Genomic DNA, 20882 nt, shown 5'->3' with positions numbered 1-20882 from the left:
TTAAGGAGGTAAGGACCTTACAAAGAAAACTACAAAACGCTACTACACGAAATAAAAGAGGACACGAGGAAATGGAAAGATATCCCCTGCTCATGGATTGGGAGAACTAACATTGTCAAAATGGCAATACTCCCCAAAGCATTGTACACATTCAATGTGATCCCTATAAGGATACCCATGACATTCTTCAAAGAAATGGATCAAACACTCCTGAAATTCATGTGGAACAAAAAATCCCCAAGAATAGCAAAAGCAATTCTTGGGAGGGGGGAAAGATGGGAGGCATCACCTTCCCCAACCTCAAACTCTACTACAAAGAGGTAATAATTAAATCAGCATGGTACTGGAACAAAGGCAGAGCCATAGACCAATGGAACAGGGTTGAATATCCTGACACATGCCCTAAAATATATGATCATCTAATCTTTGATAAAGGAGCAAGATATGTGAAGTGTAGCAAGGAAATCCTCTTTAACAAATGGTGCTGGCAAAACTGGACAGCTACATGCAAAAAAATGGGCTCAGACCTCTACCTAACACCATGCACAAAACTCAGATAAAAATGGGTTAAAGACCTCAACATCAGACCAGAATCTACAAGGTACATGGAAGACAAGGTCGGCAAAACCCTCCACCACATTGAAGCTAAAGGTATCTTCAAAAATGACACATCACTGACCAAGCAAGTGGAAACAGAGATAAATGGGACAATCTTAAACTAAGAAGCTTCTGTACCTCAAAAGATACAGTGACCAGAATACAAAGGCAATCTACAGAATGGGAAAGGATATTCCTCCAATACCCATCTGATAAGGGGTTGATATCAAGGATAAATAAGGCACTGGTTGAACTCTACAAGAAGAAAGCATCCAACCCCATCAGAAAATGGGGCAATGAAATGAACAGAAGCTTTCTCAAAGAAGAAATCCGAATGGCCAAAAGTCACATGAAAAAATGCTCATCCCTAATCATTAGGGAGATGCAGATCAAAAAGCAATGAGATATCATCTCACAACACAGAGACTGGCAACATCCAAAAGAACAAAAGCAACCAGTGCTGGCGCGGATGTGGGTAGAAAGAGACTCCTTCACTGCTGGTGGGAATACCAACTGGTTGAGCCCTTTTGGAAAACAGTATGGACATTTCTCAAAAGATTAGAAATTGAGCTCCTATTTGACTCAGCAATACCACTTTGGGGAATATATCGTGGAGATGCAAAAAAGTATAGTAGAAATGACATCTTCACTTGTATGTTCATTCAGCACTGTTTACAATAGCCCGAATCTGGAAAAAACCCGAGTGCCCGAGAATAGATGACTGGTTAAAGAAACTTTGGTAAATCTACACAATGGAATACTATTCAGCTGTTAGAAAAGTTGAAGTCATGAAATTGCATATAAGTGGATCAAAATGGAGAGCATCATGCTAAGTGAAATGAGTCAGAAAGAGAGGGACAGACATAGAAGGACTGAATTCATTTGTGAAATATAAAGTAACAGATTGGGAGACTAACACCCAAGGAGAGTAGAGATAAGGACCAGGAGGATGGTTCCACGGCTTGGAAGCCAGCCTTAAATGCTGGGGGAAAAGGCAACTCTGATAGAGAAGGGACCGCCAAGTTAAGGATGCTTGGAGGGCCCACTCGGGATGAGAGATGTGTGCTGAAAGTAAACTATAGACCGAACATGATGACCACTTAATACCTGCATTGCAAACTACAACACCCTATAGGAGAGAGAGAGAGTAAAAGGGAATGCACCTGCTACAGGGATGGGGGTATGGAGTGAGGGAGGTGAGGGGAACAATAGTGGTGGAGAATGGGTACTGATGGAGGGATGGGTACTGAATTATTGTATGATTGAAACATAAGCATAAAAGTTTGTAAGTCTATAACTGTATCTCACAGTGCTTCATTAAAAAATAAATAAAAGAATCGAGTAAAGAATGCTGGCCCGCAGGCACCACAATACTGGAGAATGGTCCAGACCCCAGACTGAGCTGATGACACTGGGGTGCCCCAGATGGAGGAGGTCTGATTGTTAGGGGAAAATTCCAAATAATAATATTGGGTTTTCTGTCCAAATATTGAATGTAATCAAAGTAAAGAGAGAGTAAAGTTAAAATCATCTGCCACACAGGCAGGGTGGGGGTGGGAGGGGGAATATACTGGGGTTCTTGGTGGTGGAACATGTGCACTGGTTAAGGGATGGGTGTTTGATCATTGTATGACTGAGATGTTGTGGAAGTCGATGTGGAGGTCTCGTTCTGTTCAGCAGGGAGGGCGCAGCCAAAAGAACAGACGCAGAGCCCGGAGGAGGGAGAAAAGGCATTTATTCTATGGCAGTTACAGTATTTATACCTCCCTGTTGGGAGGAGGTGGTGCCAGGACCCCCAACAGAAATGCAGGGTGTGGCATGGGATTTAGCTAGTAATAAACAAATGCTGATAGGATAAGATCAGTAAGATTAGGAGTGGCAACCTTTGCTAGGTGTGGCATGGGGTTAGCTAGTGATTAAACAAATAGTGACAGGATAAGATCAGTAAGGTAAAATGGCTCCCTACAAGACGTAAACCTGAAAGCTTTGTAACTGTTCTCACAGTAATTCAATAAAAAATTTTAAAAATAAAATAAAATCAAAGAATCATCCAAAAACTAAAAGTACTGGCTCAGATGGGTTTATGGGTGTGTTTTATCAAAAACTCAGAGAAAATTTATTGTGTTTATGCTTAAGTTCTTCCAAAATATAAAAAAACAGGAATAATATCTAACCCATTCTATGAAACTGACATTATACTGGTATCCAGAGCTGACAGAGATATTATCAAAACAATTGTTTCAGATCAATTTCCTTGATGAACTTTGATGCAAATTTCCTCAACAAAATCTTAGCAACCCTTGTGGATCCAGATGGCAGTGGCGCAGACGCAGGTGCTGGGGTGAGGGAAGCAGTTGGTGGGTCTCAGAACTCTGAACTGCAGAGCACACCGGCACAGAAACCTTCCATAATTTCACAGGGATGAATGTAAGTGTCAATCTTTAAAAAGGCGATTTTCAAAGCCAGCCTGGAAATCGATTTTCAAGGAAAACCTGCTTTGGCACCCCAGGTTTTCTCCATGAGTGACCAGCTTAGGCAGCTGGACAGCCCCAGAAACTCACAGCCCATGGCAGTTCATCTCCTCTGGGACAAGAAGCCACACCAAGACCCAAAATCGCTAGCATTCCTGTGGCTGAGCTGCCGGTGGGGAGCCACACCGCCATTTCTTCCCTGGACAAGTCCACACCACCTGCAGCCTATTATGGAGGAAAACTTCCCTGGGCGCCAACTCTCTGGAGACCCATAAACCCATCTGAGCCTGATAGTGCCTTCAGGCTTCCTGATATCCCAAAATTGCCGCTGTGCCTCTGCCGGAACCAACAACTCAGGACCAATTTTCCTGAGAAATTAAACTGCCAAAAGTTAGCATGTGGCCTTTTGGAAAACAATATGGACGAATCTCAAAAAGTTAGAAATTGAGCTTCCATTTGACCCAGCAAATACCACTCCTGGGAATATATCCCAGAGAGGCAGAAAGGTATAGTAGAGATGATATCTGCATTTCTATGTTCATTGCAGCACTGTTTACAATAGCCACAATCTGGCAAAAAAACAGAGTGCCCAAAAACAGATGACTGGTTAAAGAGACTCTGGTACATCTACACAATGGAATACTATGTAGCTGTCAGAAAACATGAAGTCATGAAATTTGCATATAAGTGGATCAACATGGAAAGTATCATGCTGAGTGAAATGAGTCAGAAAGAAAGAGACAGGGGCTGGAGTGATAGCACAGTGGGTAGGGCGTTTGCCTTGCACGCGGTCGACCCGGGTTCGAATCCCAGCATTCCATATGGTCCCCCGAGCACCGCCAGGAGTAATTCCTGAGTGCATGAGCCAGGAGTGACCCCTGTGCATTGCCGGGTGTGACTCAAAAAGCAAAAAAATAAAATTAAAAATAAAATACACATCTGCATAAATATATTTAAAAAAAAAGAAAGAAAGAGACAGGCATAGAAAGATTGCACTCATATGTGGAATATAAAGTTGCTGAGAGTTACAAGCTTACAATGATGCAATTTCTGGCAGATATTTCTCTGGACTTAGTTACTAAAATACTAAAATACAGAAATCCAAAACCGTGCGGCCACTAGTGTGGCCACTCGACCTCATATCTCTTCATTCTCAGCAATGGAAAACAAATTATCAAATACTTCCTTTTCAGCAGGTCCGACCTTAGGGGGGAGAAACTCCAAACAATAATAGTGAGTTTTTTGTTGAAATATTGAATGTAATCAGAGTAAAGTGAAAGTAAAGTGAAATTCACCAGTTACACATGCGGGGTGGGGGGCTGGGGAGGTGGGGGGGTGGGAGGGAGGTATACTGTGATTCTTGGTGGTGGAATATGTGCACTGGTGAAGGGATGGGAGTTCGAGCATTGTATAACTGATACTTAAATCTGAAAGTTTTGTAACTTTCCACATGATGATTCAATAAAAGAATAAATTAATTAAAAAAATTAGCATGTGGGAGCCACGCCCATAAACGAGCTCCAGTTCAGTCACACAAGCCATTTATCAGCCATGCTTCAGAGACCCATAAATAAATCTTGAAAGAGATCAAAGGCCACAGTTAATCTTTGACGTATGCAAGGCTGAAGAGTCCAGGTTTAGATTGTAAGGAGGCAGATCAGCCTGATGCTTGCCCAAACAGAACCTCTGGTAGCTGCTTGCTCCCACTATCCAAAATCGCCTCCATGCCCTCACTGGACTGTACCTTCTCAGAAGGGACCTGGCCAAGATATTAATATGCTGAAAATTTGGCAATATGGGTTTTTATTTCACTGTTGTTATCCTTTTATTTAATCAAAGACCGGTGGATAAACATAAATACAGCACAATTATTTCAGATCATTCTTCATATTGTACACACAGACCAGGAACATAGTTGATAAAAATATGTGGCCAGCAATGACATGCACATAGCTTTCCTTCCCTCACTCAAACAAATGAAAACACACAAACTTAAAATCTTATCAACACATATTCTCCTGTGGCAAATGACTCAGACATAAATAGTGTGTGAAAAGAAACTCTATGAAAGCATATGTATAGCCTTTGTTAATGAAAACAAAAAATAAACAAAACTAGAAGCAGCCAAAATGATTAAGATACATTCAGATACTGATGCTAGTGCCCCAAAGGGGATTCTAAGAAGAGAGATCATGCTGCATAGAAAAGCTATATATACATATACAATGAGAAAATAACTGCAAGATTAATGCATGCATGTTTTATACTGGAAAAATTACAGCTCTCCAAAATTTCTCCATGGGCTCTCCCATCCAGGTATCGGCCCATGTCTGGGCTCCTTCCCAGAGCCGCGATTCTAACCAGTCCCCAGGAAAGCGGGTTTCCATCCTTGGTTTGCGGGGAACGGGAATTGAGGCACACTGCACGCACCCCAAGCTGCAATGTTCCGTGCACTCTCTGCTCATCCCATCAAGGTATCGGCCTGTGTCAGGGCTCCCTCCCAGTAAGCTCGAAGATGAAGTCCAGAGACCCTCTAGAAAAGAACAGAAAATGGAAAAGAGACAGACAATCCAGGAACAGATGGCAAGAGAAGATCGTGATGAAGCCAAGAGCAGTAATATAAGAATTATTGGAGTCCCAGAAGGACAGGAAGAAAACCTTGATGAAGAAGAAACTGTCAAAGACATCATTGCTACGATGTTCCAGGAGCTGAAGAAAATATGCGACCACATTCAGGAGGCCCGAAGTGTACCAGCTGGAAGAAATCGAAATAGAAATACCCCAAGACACATCCTGATCAAAATGACCAAAACCTTAGATAGAGACAAAATCCTGAAAGCAGTAAGATTAAAGAAAGAAATTGCCTATGATGGAGCATCCTTAAGATTCACAGCCGACTTGTCTGATGAAACCCTCACGGCCTGAAAACACTGGTGGGATATAGAGAAAAAAACTCAATGAAATAAATGCCTTGCCAAAAATACTTTACCCGGCTGGACTTTCATTCATAACAGACGGAACAACAAACAGTTTCACAGATAAACAACAGCTCAGGAACTTCGTAGACTCAAAGCCATGGTTACAAGAACAACTGAACGAGCTACTTTAAGACGAGACAGGCCCTTCAAATACACCAAATTTCAGCAGAAAAATGGGACAAAACCCCACAACAATAATCTCTCTCAATGTCAATGGGCTAAATGAACCAATTAAAAGACACAGAGTGGCGGGATGGATTAGAAAATTGAACCCAACATTCTGCTGCCTGCAAGAAACACATCTCAACAGTCAGAGCAAACACAGACTCAAAGTCAAAGGCTGGAAAACAATCCTTCAGGTGAACAACCCCCAATAATATCTGGGGTAGCCATCCTAGTATCAGACCACATTGATTTCAGACCGAAGAAGGCCACAAGAGACAGTGAAGATCATTTCTTATTGATAAAGGGATGTGTACAACAGGAAGAACTAATAATACTAAATATATATGCAACGACATCGGTGGTGTCGGTGTCCTTGTCAAAACAAACTTGGCCATGAGTATTGATTCATTTGAATGCCTAAAAACCCGAATCAGACAATTATGCTTGTATAGATGTGGCTCACTGCTGAGAGTTTCTATCTTCGTCATCTATGCACCAACATCCAACTATGATGAAGAAGAAATTGAGAAGTTCTACAAGGAGCTGGAGAAGTTCTATAAGGAACACCACACCTTCTACAAGATCATTGTTGGTGATTTTAACGCAAAGATAGAACCGAGAAGGTCACCCAAAGAACTCTACATGGGTTCCATGGCCTAGAATGGAACAAACAGAGTGAGAGACTGAGTTCATCATGTCGACCATCCATGGTAATTCACAGTTCCCAAAGGCTGAATCTAAATGTTGGACATGGGAGTCTCCTGGTGAACAGTTCCACAATAAAATTGACCACATCATATTCAATAGAAATCAGGGACAAGACAAGGATGCCCACTCTCACCACTTCTGTTCAACATAGTACTGGAAGTACTTGCAATAGCAATTAGGCAAGAAAAAGACATTAAGTGTATACAGATAGAAAAGGAAGAAATCAAGCTCTCACTATTTGCAGATGACATGATTCTATACCTTGAGAATCCTAAAACCTCCACTAAGAAACTCCTAGAAACAATAGACTTGTACAGCAAAGTTGCAGGCTATAAAATCAATACCCAAAATCCATGACCTTCCTATACGCAAATAGCGAGTCAGAGGAAAGTGACATTTAAAAAAAATCCCGGGGGGGAAACAAAAAAAATCCCATTCACAATTGTGCCCCAGAAGATCAAGTACCTAGGAATCAGCCTAACTAAGGAAGTAAAGAATCTCTACAAGGAAAACTACAAAACGCTACTCAGTGAAATAAAAGAGGACACGAGGAAATGGAAACATATTCCCTGCTCATGGACAGGAAGACTTAACATTGTCAAAATGGCAATACTCCCCAAAGCACTATAAAGACTCAATGCAATCCCTATGCGGATACCCATGAAATTCTTCAAAGAAATTGATCAAACACTCCTGAAATTCATATGGAACAATAAACACCAAAAAATAGCTAAAGCAATTCTTTTTTTTTTTTTTTGCTTTTTGGGTCACACCCAGCGATGCACAGGGGATACTCCTGGCTCTGCACTCAGGAATCACCCCTGGAGGTGCTCAGAGGACCATATGGGATGCTGGGAATCGAACCCAGGTTGGCAGCATGCAAAGCAAATGCCCTACACGCTGTGCTGCTATTGCTCCAGCCCAGCTAAAGCAACTCTTGGGAAAAAGACGATGGGAAGAATCACCCTCCCCAACTTCAAACTTTACTACAAAGCGGTAACAATTAAAACAGCATGGTACTGGAACAAAGGCAGAGCCGCAGACCAATGGAACAGGGTGGAATATCCCTACATGCAACCCCAAATATATGATCATGTAATCCTTGATAAGGGGGCAAGAAATGTGAAGTGGAACAAGGAAACCTCTTCAACAAATAGTGCTGGCATAACTGGACAGCAACATGCAAAAAATGGGCTTAGACCTTGACCTAACACCATGCACAAAAGTCAGATCAAAATGGATTAAAGACCTCAACATCAAACTACAAACCATAAGGTACATTGAAGACAAGGTTGGCAAAACCCTCCATGATATTGAAGATAAAGGTATCTTCAAAGATGACATGCCACTGACCAACCAAGTGAAAACAGAGATAAACAAATGGGACTTTATTAAACTAAGAAGCTTCTGCACTGCAAAAGATACAGTGACCAGAATACAAAGACAATCTACAGAATGGGAAAGGATATTCACCCAATACCCACCCGATAAGGGGTTGATATCAAGGGTATACAAGGCACTGGTTGACCTCTACAAGAAGAAAACATCCAACCCCATCAGTAAATGGGCCGAAGAAATGAACAGAAACTTTTCCAAGGAAGAAATACGAATGGCTAAAAGGCACATGAAAAAATGCTCTTCAACACTAATCATCAGGGAGATGCAGATCAAAACAACTATGAGATACCACCTCACACCACAGAGACTGGCTCACATCCAAAAGAACAAAAACAACCGCTGTTGGCGTGGATGTGGGAAGAAAGGAACCCTCCTACACTGCTGGTGGGAATGACAACTGGTTCAGCCCTTTTGGAAAACTATATGGTCGCTTCTCAAAAAATTAGAAATCGAGCTCCCATTTGACCCAGCAATACCACTTTTGGGAATATACCCCGGAGAAGCAAAAAAGTATAGTAAAAATGACATCTGCACCTGTATGTTCATCGCGGCACAGTTTACAATAGCCAGAATCTGGAAAAAAAAACCGAATGCCCAAGAACAGATGACTGGCTAAAAAAACTTTGGTATATCTATACAATGAAATACTATGCAGCTGTTAGAAAGCATGAAGTCATAAAATTTGCATATAAGTGGATCAACATGGAAAGTATCATGTTGAGTGAAATGAGTCAGAAAGAAAGAGACAGACACAGAAAGATTGCACTCATATGTGGAATATAACGTAGCAGAGAGGTACGAGCTAGCAATGATGCAACTGCTGGCAGAAAGCCCTCTGGACTCAGTCACTAAAATACTAAAATACAGAAATCTAGAACCTCGCAGCCACTACTGTGGCCACACGACCTCATATCTCCTCATTCTCAGCAATGGAAAACAAATTATCAAATCCTTCCTTTCCAGCAGGGAGGGGAAACTTGGCGGGGGGGAAACTCCAAACAATAATACTGAGTTTTTTTGTTTGTATGTAATCAAAGTAAAGAGAAAGTAAAGTGAAATTTATCAGCTACACAGGTGGGGGTGGTTGGGGGTGGGGGGGTTTACCGTGGTTCTTGGTGGTGGAATATATGCATTGGTGAAGGGATGGGTGTTCGAGCATTATGTAACTGACACTTAAGACTGAAATCTTTGTAACTTTCCACATGGTGATTCAATAAAAAAAGAAAGTTTTGCCTATGTTGCTGTTGTCCATTCCACACGGGATCAGACCACCGTCTTCTTCATGCAAAATTCTACTTCTCAGAGCCGGGAGAAAGGTCTGCAAAGTTTAAGTTTAAGAAGAGAACTCCAAGAATGACCACCAACTGGGAACTATTTGGCACAATTGCGGCAACATGGGAAGATGCTGTCGCTGACAACATTGATGAGGAATACGATCAACTGGTTCAGTACATCCATGATTGCACGAAAAATGTCAACAGTGGGGAAGCCACAAACAGACGCCTGTCTTTGGAAACTCTCAAGCTCATTCGCCAACATGGTTTGGCATGAGCCTCAGGCAATCACAAGCTAACATCCGAGCTCACAAAGCTGTGCAGAGAAGTGTTAAAGGAAAACCTCAAAGAGAGAAGAGCAGAAGTGTTGGCCCATATGGCAGAAGCAGGGAAAAGTATTCGCAATGCTCGCCTGCCCTTCACCAACTACAAGACCAAGATGACTGCCCTCCGACGTCCTGATGGATCTATCACATCTTCCAGAAAGGCAATGGAGAGGATTGTTCACGACTTCTACTTGGATCTCTTTGACAGCACATCCACCTGCCCACATACCAAATTCTGCTCGATGGATATGTCATTCTCCCTTCCAAAATCTGATATGCCATTTGTCAGGAAAGACAGGTAAATCACCCGGTCCAGACAAGGTCAGACCCAAATACCTGAAGAATCTGCCGCCAGGACTCTCAATACACTGGCTCGGCTCTTCACACACTACTCGTCTGAATGCAAGGTTCCATCCCAAAGGAAAACCAGCAGGACTGTTCTGTTGTATAAAAGGGAGACATCCACAACATTGGCAACTATCTCCCAATCTGTCTGTTATCTGTTGTCTACAAGTTGTTCACTCTAGTCATCCTGAATAGAATAGGCAAAACACTAGACGAAGGAAAATCATGCGAGCAAGCTGGGTTCCAAAAAGGATTCAGCATGATCGACCATATCTATACGGTGACCAAACTCATTGAAGTTTCGCGAGAATTCAAGATGCTGCTCTGTCTAACATTCATCAATTTAAAGAAGGCCTTCAATTCTGTTCAGACTGAAGTGGTCATCGAAGCATTAGCCAAATAGGGCGTTCAAGATCCTCCTCGAGCTGTATTACGGATTCTCCACCAGTATCTTACCATTCTACAAGGAAGTGATCATTGATGTAAAGAGAGGGGTTTGGCAGAGTGATATCATTTCACCGAAACTCTTCAGTGCCACCCTCGAGAGCATCATATGATGACTGGAATGGAAAGAAATGGGAGTGAAGATAGTTGGTCGGCAACTACACCACCTCCTCTTCACTGATGACATCATTCCGATAACACCAAACATTAGCCAAACAGCACAAATGCTGGCCAACTTCGCCTACAAGTGTGGAAAGGTCGGACTGAAGATGAATCTCATGAAGACAATGTTCATGAAAAATGAACTAGTCCCTGACGTTCCATTTTCTCTCAACGGAATGAACATCTCTGAATGTTCATTCAGCTATGTGTACTTGGGTTGAGAACTCAACATGAGGAACTACTTGGCACCAGAACTGCACAGGAGGAAGAGAGCAGCGTGGAACACCTTCAAGAGCGTCGAAGAAGTGGTGAAGAGGATGAAGAACCTCCGGCTCCGGGCACATCTTTTCAACTCCACTGTTCTTCCTGCACTAACATATGCCTCAGAGACCTGGGCCCTACGCAAACAGAATGAGAACGCTATTCTGGTACCCCAAAGAGGAATCAAAAGAACTATGCTAGGAGTATCACATTTCACTCAAGTTAGAGAAGGAATCTGGATTTCCAACCTCCATTGATGGTCAAGAATCAGGGATGCCGTCTCATTTGCCAAGGCGTCGAAAATCAGATGGGCCAGACACGTAATGTGATTCAGAGATGACCGCTGGACTAGAGCTGTTACTGACTGGATTCCATGGGACGTCAAAAAACTGCATGGCCACCTACCAATGAGATGGTCAGATTTCTTCATCAAAACCCTGAATGAATTATTTGAGGCTCTTTCTGTTCCTGAAGCGAGCAGATATCATTGGGTTATACTAGCACGTGACAGGAACAAATGGAGACGTCACTGGTGCCTGTTCGAGCAAATAGAGGATCAATGGGATGACAAGTGATACAAGTGATATATGCACACAATGAGGGACCATCAATGTACTTAAAACAACTACTCATAGATTTGAAGAAAGACATCGATAGCAACACAATACTAGTGGGAAACTTCAACACCGCTTTTATCACCTCTTGATAGATCAACCAGACTCAAGCTTAATAAGGACATACTTCATCTGAGGTAAAAAATGGAAGAAAGGGACGTAGTAGATATACACAGGACACTTCATCCTAAAAAAGCCTAATACACATTCTTCTCAAGTGTGCATGGAACATTCTCCAAGATAGACCACATGCTGAGCCACAGAACATACCTCCATTTAATTAAGAAGATAGAAATTAAATCAATGATCTTCTCAGACCACGATGCACTGAAATTACAAATAAATCTCACAAAAAAAGAAATAAATCTCACATACACAAGCAGAAAACGAAATCAAACAACTGGAAATTAAACAGCTCACTATTGGACAACGAGTGGCTTAGAAAGGAAATTAAAGAGGAAATCAAAAGATTCCTGGAAACGAACGAAAATGAGGACATGAGTTACCAAAACTTATGGGACACAGCAAAAGCTGTGTTAAGAGGAAAGTTTATAGCTTTAAAAGCATTCCTCAGGAAAGAGGAGTGAGCCCACATAAGTAACCTAACCACACAGCTTAAGAGCCTGGAGAATGACCAACAAAAAGAGCCCAATCCGAACAGGAGGAAGGATATAATAAAACTCAGAGCAGAAATTAACGAGATGGAAACCCAAAAAACAATCCAAAAGATCAATGAAACCAAGAGCTGATTCTTTGAGAAAATAAACAAGATCGATAAACCTCTAGCAAGACTCACAAAAAAAGGGAGAAAGAAAACCCTAATAAACCGAATTAGAAATGAAAAGGGGGACATTACAACAGAAACTAGAGAAATTCAAAGGATCATCAGAGATTACTTTGAGAATCTTTATGCCACGAAACATGAAAACCTCGAGGAAATGGATAAATTCCTAGATTCCTATAGCCTCCCAAGGCTGAACCAAGATCTGGAATACCTGAATAGACCTATAACCATCAAGGAAATTGAAACGGTAATAAGCATAAAAGTCCTGGCCCAGATGAATTCACTAATGAATTCTTCCAAACCTTTAAAGAGGACTTACTCCCAATCCTCTTTAAGCTTTTCCAGGAAAATGTAGTATCAAAACCACTTCCAAACAGTTTCTATGAAGCAAATATCACCCTGGTGCCAAAAGCAGATAAAGAAACCACAAAGAAAGAGAATTATAGACCAATATCTCTGATGAACATAGATGCAAAGATTCTCAAAAAATATTAGCAAATAGAATCCAGCGACTCATCAAAAAGATCATACACCAAAGATGGTTTAACATTTGCAAGACAATAACATAATTCATCGTGTCAATATGAATTGACATGGGACATGGGGGTCTCTGGGTGGACAGTTCCACAATGAAATTGACCACATCATATTCAATCGAAGGTTTTGCCTGACTGATGTCGCTGTTGTCCCGAAATTCCAAACGGGATAGGACCACCGTCTACTTCGTGCAAAATTCTACTTCACAGAGCAGGGAGAAAAGCCTGCAAAATTTAAGTCTAAGAAGGCAACTCCCAGAATGACCACCAACTGGGAGCTATTTGGCACTACTGCAGCAACGTGGGAAGATACCATCCTTGACAACATCGACGAGGAATACGATTGACTGGTTCAGCACCTCCATGTCTGTGCGAAGAATGTGTTGAGTGAGAAAGCCACAAACAGATGCCTGTATTCGGAAACTCTCGAGCTCATTTGTCAACGTGGTTTGGCGTGAGCCTCAGGTAACCACAAGCTAATATCTGAGCTCACAAAGCTGTGCAGAGATGTGATAAAGGAAGACCTCAAAGAGAGAAGAGCAGCAGTGTTGGCCAGTGCAGCAGAAGCCAGGAAAAGTATTCACAACGCTCGCCTGTCCTTCGCCAACTACAAGACCAAGATGATTCCCCGCGACATCCCAATGGATCTATCACATCTTCCAAAAAGGCAATGGAGAGGATTATTCACGACTTTTACTCAGATCGCTTTGACAGCCATGTCCACCTGCCCACATACCCAATTCCGCGGGATGCATATGTTCTTCCCAATGTTCTCCCTTCTGAAATCGACATGCCATTTCATTGGTAAAGACACGTACGGCACCTGGTCCAGACAAGGTCAGACCCGAACACCTGAAGAATCTGCCATCAGTACTCATCAATACACTGGCTCGACTCTTCATATGCTACCTGTCTGAATGCAAGGTTTCATCTCAGTGGAAAACCAGTAGGACCGTTCTGTTGTATAAGAAGGGAGACATCCACGACATCAGCAACTATCACCCAATCTGCCTGCTGTCTGTCATCTACAAGTTGTTCACTCGAGTCATCCAGAGTAGACTAGGCAGAACACTAGATGAAGGACAACCATGCAAGCAAGCCGGGTTCCAAAGGGGATTCAGCACGATCAACCATATCTACAAAGTGACCAAACTCATTGAAGTTTCGCGAGAGTTCAAGATGCCGCTCTGTCTAACGTTCATTGACTTAAAGAAGGCCTTCGATTCTGTTGAGACTGAGGAAGTCATCAAAGCCCTTGCCAAACAGGGCATTCAAACTCAGTATATCAAAATCCTCCGCGAACTGTATTGTGGATTCACCACCAGGATCTCACCATTCTACAAGGAAGTGATCATTGATGTAAAGAGAGGGGTGCAGCAAGGTGATACCATTTCACCAAAACTCTTCAGTGCTGCCCTTGAGAACATCATGCAATGACTGGAATGGGAAGGAATGGGAGTGAAGATAGACGGTCGGCAATTACACCACCTCCACTTCGCTGATGACATCGTTCTCATAACACCAAACATTAGACAAGTGGCACAAATGCTGGCCCACTTCGACCACGAGTGTGAAAATGTCAGATTGCAGCTGAATCTCAACAAGACAATGTTCATGAAAAACAAACTGGTCCTTGAAGCTCAATTGCTCTCAATGGAACGAACATCTCCGAATGCAGCAGCTATGTGTACCTGGGTCGAGAAATCAATATGAGGAATGACTTGGTGCCAGAACTGCGCAGGAGGAAGAGCGCAGCATGGAATGCATTCAAGAGCGTCCAAGAAGTGGTGAAGAGGACGAAGAACCTCCGACTCCGGGCACATCTTTTCGACTCCACCGTTCTTCCTGCACTAACATATGCTTCAGAGACCTGGGCCCTACACAAACAGGATGAGAATGTTATTAGGGTATCCCAAAGAGGAATTGAAAGAGCTATGCTAGGAATATCATGTCTCACTCAAGTGAGAGAAGGAATCCGGAGTTCTGACCTCCGTCGACAGTCAAAAATCAGGGATGCTGTCTCATTTGCCAAGGCATCAAAAATCAGATGGGGGGGCTGGAGCAATAGCACAGCAGGTAGGGGGTTTGCCTTGCACGCGGTCGACCCAGGTTCAATTTCCAGCATCCCATATGGTCCCCTGAGCACCGCCAGCAGTAACTCCTGAGTGCAGAGCCAGGAGTAACCCCTGAGCGTCGCCGTGTGTGACCCAAAAAGCAAAAAAAAAAATCAGATGGGCCGGTCATGTAATGCAATTCAGAGACGACCACTGGACTAGAGCTGTTACCGACTGGATTCCACGGGATGTCAGAAGACCTCGTGGCTGCCCACGAACTTGATGGTCAGATTTCTTCGTCAAATCTGAATGAATGATTTGAGGCTCTTTCTGTTCCTGGAGAAAGCAGATATCATTGGGCTGCAATAGCTCGCGACAGGGACAAATGGAGACGTTACTGGCACCTGCTCGAGGAAATCGAAGATCAACAGGACTACAAGTGATACAAGTGATCATGCCAATAAAAGAAATAATAAAAACCATATGATCATATCAATAGATGCAGAGAAAGTATTTGACAAGATCCAGCACCTGTTTATGATGAAAACTCTCAGCAAAATGGGCATCGAAGGAACTTTCCTCAATATGGTCAAAACCATCTACCACAAGCCCACCGCAAGTATCATTCTCAATGGGGAAAAAGTAAAAGTCTTCCCTCTAAGATCGGGCACAAGACAAGGTTGCCCACTTTCACCACTCCTATTCAACATAGTACTGGAAGTCCTGGCCATAGCAGTTAGACAAGAAAAATATCAACGGCATACAGATAGGAATGGAAGGGGTCAAGTTATCACTATTTGCAGATGATATTATACTATACTTAGAAAACCCTAAAGACTCTACAGAAAATCTCCTAGAAACAATAGGTCGATATAGTAAAGTGGCAGGCTACAAAATCAACACTCAAAAGTCCATGGTGTTCTTATAGACAAATAATTAAAGAGAAGAAAGAGACATAAAAAAAACAATCCCGTTCACAATAGTACTACAGAAAACCAAGTACCTTGGATTCAGCTTAACCAAAGAGGTGAAGGACCTATACAAGGAAAATTACAAAACACTACTTCAAGAAATAAAAGAGGACACTAGGAAATGGACACACATTCCCTGCTCATGGATAGGAAGACTTGACATTAACAAAATGGCAATACTGCCCAAAGCACTTTACAAATTTAATGTGGTCCCTATCAGGATACCCATAACATTTTTCAAAGAAATAGACAAAACACTCCTGAAATTCATATGGAACAAAAACCCCCAGAAATAGTTAAAGAAATCCTTGGGAAAAAGAAGATGGTGGTGTCACCTTCCCCAACTTCAAACTCTACTACAAAGCAGTAGTAATTAAAACAGCATGGTATCGGGCTAGAAACAGACCTGCAGACCAATGGAACAGAGTTGAATATCCTGTCACAGACCCCCAAATATATGGCCACTTAATCTTTGACAAAGGAGCAAGAAATATGAAGTGAAACAAGGAAAGCCTCTTCGACAAGTGGTGCTGGGAAAACTGGATAGCTACCTGCAAAAAATGAACTCTGACTTCTGTCTAATTCCAGGCACAAAAGTCAGATCAAAGTGGATTAAAGACCTCAGTATCAGACATGAATCTATAAGGTACAAAGAGGAAAATGTAGACAGAACTCTCCATGACATTAAAGCTAAAAGCATCTTTAAGGATGAAACAGCACTGACCATGCAAGTGGAAACAAACATAAACAAATGGGACTACATCAAACTAAGAAGCTACTGCACTTCAAAAGAAACAGTGACCAAGATACAGAAAGATCCCACAGAATGGGAAAGAATATTTACCCAAACCCATCTGATAAGGATTAATATTCAGGATATACAAGACATTAGTAGAACTGTATGAGAAAAAAATCTCAAACTCCATCAAAAAATGGGAAGAAGAAATGAACAGAAGTTTCCTAAAAAAATACAAATACAAATGGCCAAAAGGCACATGAAAAAATGCTCCACATCGCTAGTCATCAGGGAGATGCAAATCAAAACAACAATGAGATATCATCTCACACCACATAGACTGACACACATTCAAAAGAACAAAAGCAACCAGTGCTGGCGTGGATTTAGGGAGAAAGGGACACTCTTTCATTGTTGGTGGGAATGCTGACTGGTCCAGCCTTTCTGGAAAGCAATATGGACAGTCCTTCAAAAACTAGAAATTGAGCTTCCATATGGCCCCATAATACCACTTCTGGGAATATATCCCGATAATACAAAGAAGCACAGTTGAAATGACATCTGTACCTATATTTTCATTGCAGCACTGTTCACAATGCCAAAATCTAGAAACTACCCAAGTACCCTAGAGCAGATGACTGGTTAAAGAAACTTTGGTACATCTACACATGGAATACTATTCCGCTGTTAGGAGAGATGGTCATGAAATTTACTTATAAATGGTTAGACATGGAGAGTATCATGCTAAGTGAAATGAGTCAGAAAGAGAGGGACAGACATAGAAGGACTGCACTCATTTGTGGAGCATAGAATAACATCACATGAGGTTGACACCCCAAGACAGTAGAAACAAGGGCCTTGAGGATTGTCCCATAGTTGGAAGACTGATTTATGAGTGGAGGGGAGAAGGCATATGGAATAGAGAAGGTATCACTAAGAAAATGATGGTTGGAGGAATCAGTCGAGATGGGTGATGCGTGCAGACAGTAGATAATGGACCAAACATGATGACCTCTCATTGTCTGTGTTGCAAGTCATAATGCCCAAAAGGAGAGAGAGAGTGTGGGGAATATTGTCTGCCATGGAGTCAGGGGGAGGGTGGAAAAGGGGGGGTTGGTGTTTGATCATTGTGTAATTGTAACCCAAACATGCAAGCCTGTAACTATCTCGCAGTGATTCAATAAAACTAAAAAAAAATTTTTAAAGAATCCTATTACATCATATACTATCAGTGGGAGAATGCAGGGTTTGGAAGAGTGTTATACAAAACACTTTCCCCAAAAACAAGGTCAAGAGAAAATAACACAGGTATCCTCTTGCTTTATAAATAACAAAGTGTTTAAACTAAAAAAATTCTCCATGGTTGTTATAAGAGCCCTCTGCACTCAACTAAAATTAAAATGATCTTAAAGGGATATTTGTAAAGTTTACTTAAAAGTTTTCAGCCACAGAAACTGCAATGGAACTAAATGTTCAGAGTCATTTTCAAAACAAAACCAAAAATCTATTCTTCTGATGACATGCATGATTGAAAGGTCTATGCAAGATACATTACTCTATATCCCAAGGACTGGGGAAAAAATAACCTCAAGTCAATTTTTAGTTTGAAGATGGTCAAAGAATTTTGTATTCCATAGGAGTTCCATGGGAGAGCCCCAAAAACTCCCCATGGTGTATTCATATGCCAAAACAAGTAACAATGCTGGGTCTTATTCCCCTGACCCTGAAAGAGCCTCCAATGCGGCATCGTTGGGAAGGATGAGTAAAGAGAGGCTTCTAAAATCTCAGGACAAATGGAGACATTACTGAGACTGCTCGAGAAATTCGACGATCAACGGGATGATGAGGAGGAGGAGGAGGTGGAGGAGGAGTAGTTCAAATCTTCTGGATCTTTTCACCAAAATTGCTGGATTTTCTTTTCTGATTTTCTCAGCAACATCGGCTTTGTAATTCTAAGAGCAATTGTGTACATCTGAGTAACGGTGCACACCACAGTAAATATTTCCACACCAGCATTCAAACCCATTTAGTCCCACTTTCTTCCTGCACATGAAACAGCGATTTTTTTGTTTTGGTTTTTCAAGGACTTGCTTTGCTCCTCCGATGGTTGCTGTGCTGTATCTGATACCGAAGCTTGCATGTCTTCTGCTTCAGGCACTGCTTTGTCCACAGATGTGCTGTCCGGTTGGGAAGAGGCTACAGATTCTGCTAAAAGTGACTGATTGGACACATGGCTGGGCTGCATAGATAAAGACGTGGACTGAGCAGCTGCAACCCCACTGTCTGAGCAAGGTCCTAGCAGAGAGTCCGACAGGCTGGTCACAGAGGCTAAAGGTGGGCTTATTCTGCCATTACTACTATTCTGTCTTTGAAGGTGTTCTTTGTAGCACATGGAACACATGCCGTTTGTCCAAGGATTCCCATAGAATCCGCAGCCAGTAGAACAAAGTGTAAGCACTTGACCGTGATTAGATTTTTGAGCCATGTTCCTCTCTTACACACACAGCTGCGGTTGAAGAGCAAACAGCTGTCCTGTATCTTGAGACAGACACTAGCTTCCTTCCTTCCCAATCCTCCTAAGCAGCTACTTTAAAGTTTGAGTTTTATGCAAGAAAATATTTTAAAGTCTTCAGTGTTTTTACTGCAGCAGACTCCAGATTCATTCCAAACTCCACAAGGTTCTGCTCACAATGTAGATTTTGTGACTGAAATCTCTGGACTTTCTTGGAGTTGGGAAGGGCTACCTCTCTCCACTTCCCTGTACTTTTGGAATCACTGGCAGTTACCCCCACGAACCAACTTCAGCACTACCATGTAAGCTCATCAACCAGCCTTACCTCAGAGACCCATAACTAAACCTCAAAAGAGATCAAAAGCTGTAGTTAATCTCGAACCTGTGCAAGACTGAACAGACTGGGGTACATCGGAGTGAGGCTAATTAGCTTGATATCCACCCAAACAGAGCCCGTGGCAGCCACTTGCTACCACAATCCATCATTACCATGCCTCTGGCTGAACTCCATTGACTCGGACAAACCTCCCTGAAATATTAATCTCCTGAAAATTCAGGTATGTGGGTTTTGTGACTGAAATTTCCAGGCCTTCTCAGAGTCAGGATGGGCTATTTCCCCCCTCTTCCCTGTACCTCCAGAAGCCCCAGCTGTTATTTCCACTACCCAAAGCCACCACCACTTTAAAACAAGCTACTCCAACTGTGCCTTCCTGATGAAAACACTAAATGCCCTAAACAAATATGATGACATCCTAGAACCTGTATTGCAAACCATAATGCAGAAAAGGAGAGTGAGAGAAAGAAGAAATATGTCTGCCATAGAGGAGTCAGGGAAGGAGGTGGTGGGGGGTGGCATGCGGGAAACTGAGGACATTGGTGGTGGGAAATGTACACTGGTGGAGGGATGAGCGTGGGGACATTGTATGACTAAAACCCAATCATAAATATCTTTGTGATGGTCTATCTCATGGTGATTCAATAAATAAATTAATTAATTTAAAAATCTTAGCGAACCATTTCCAACAACAAATTTTAAAAAATCATTCATGATGATGAAGTGGGATTCACCCCAGGGATGCAAGTATTGTTCAATATGTGCAAAACAATTAACATAATACATATCGGTAAAAGGAAATATAAAAATCGTATGATCATATCAATTGATGCAGAAAAAGCTTTTTTTTAAAATGTAGGAGTACTGCTATTTATTCAGCCATTGATTAAGCTAATTGATTTGGGCATGAACTCCACATTACTTTTAAAATTTTTTTATATTTTAATTGAGTATCTATGAGACCATTACAAAGCTGTTCATAATTGGGCTTCAGTCATACAATGATCCAGCACCCATCCCTCCATCAGTACACATTTCCCACCACCAATGTCCCCCGTTTCCCTACCACCATCCCCCAAGACTCCACCCCCATCCTCAGCCTCCCTCTATTTTCCTTCTTGCTCTCTCTCTCTCCTTTTCCTCTTGTGCATTATGGTTTGCAATACAGGTGCTAAGAGGTCAGGGCATTCAGTATTTTTATCGGGATGGTAA

General features: G+C 42.1%; 1 pseudogene; it reads right to left on the bottom strand.

The window, feature by feature from the left end:
- Positions 1–18699: 18699 nt before the first annotated feature.
- Positions 18700–19309, bottom strand: LOC101549702 (AN1-type zinc finger protein 6-like; annotated as a pseudogene).
- Positions 19310–20882: the final 1573 nt, after the last annotated feature.

The sequence above is a fragment of the Sorex araneus genome, chromosome 6 (genome assembly GCF_027595985.1).
Source record: "Sorex araneus isolate mSorAra2 chromosome 6, mSorAra2.pri, whole genome shotgun sequence".
NCBI lineage: Eukaryota > Metazoa > Chordata > Mammalia > Eulipotyphla > Soricidae > Sorex > Sorex araneus.
This window is presented reverse-complemented; position numbering and strand designations above follow the sequence as displayed.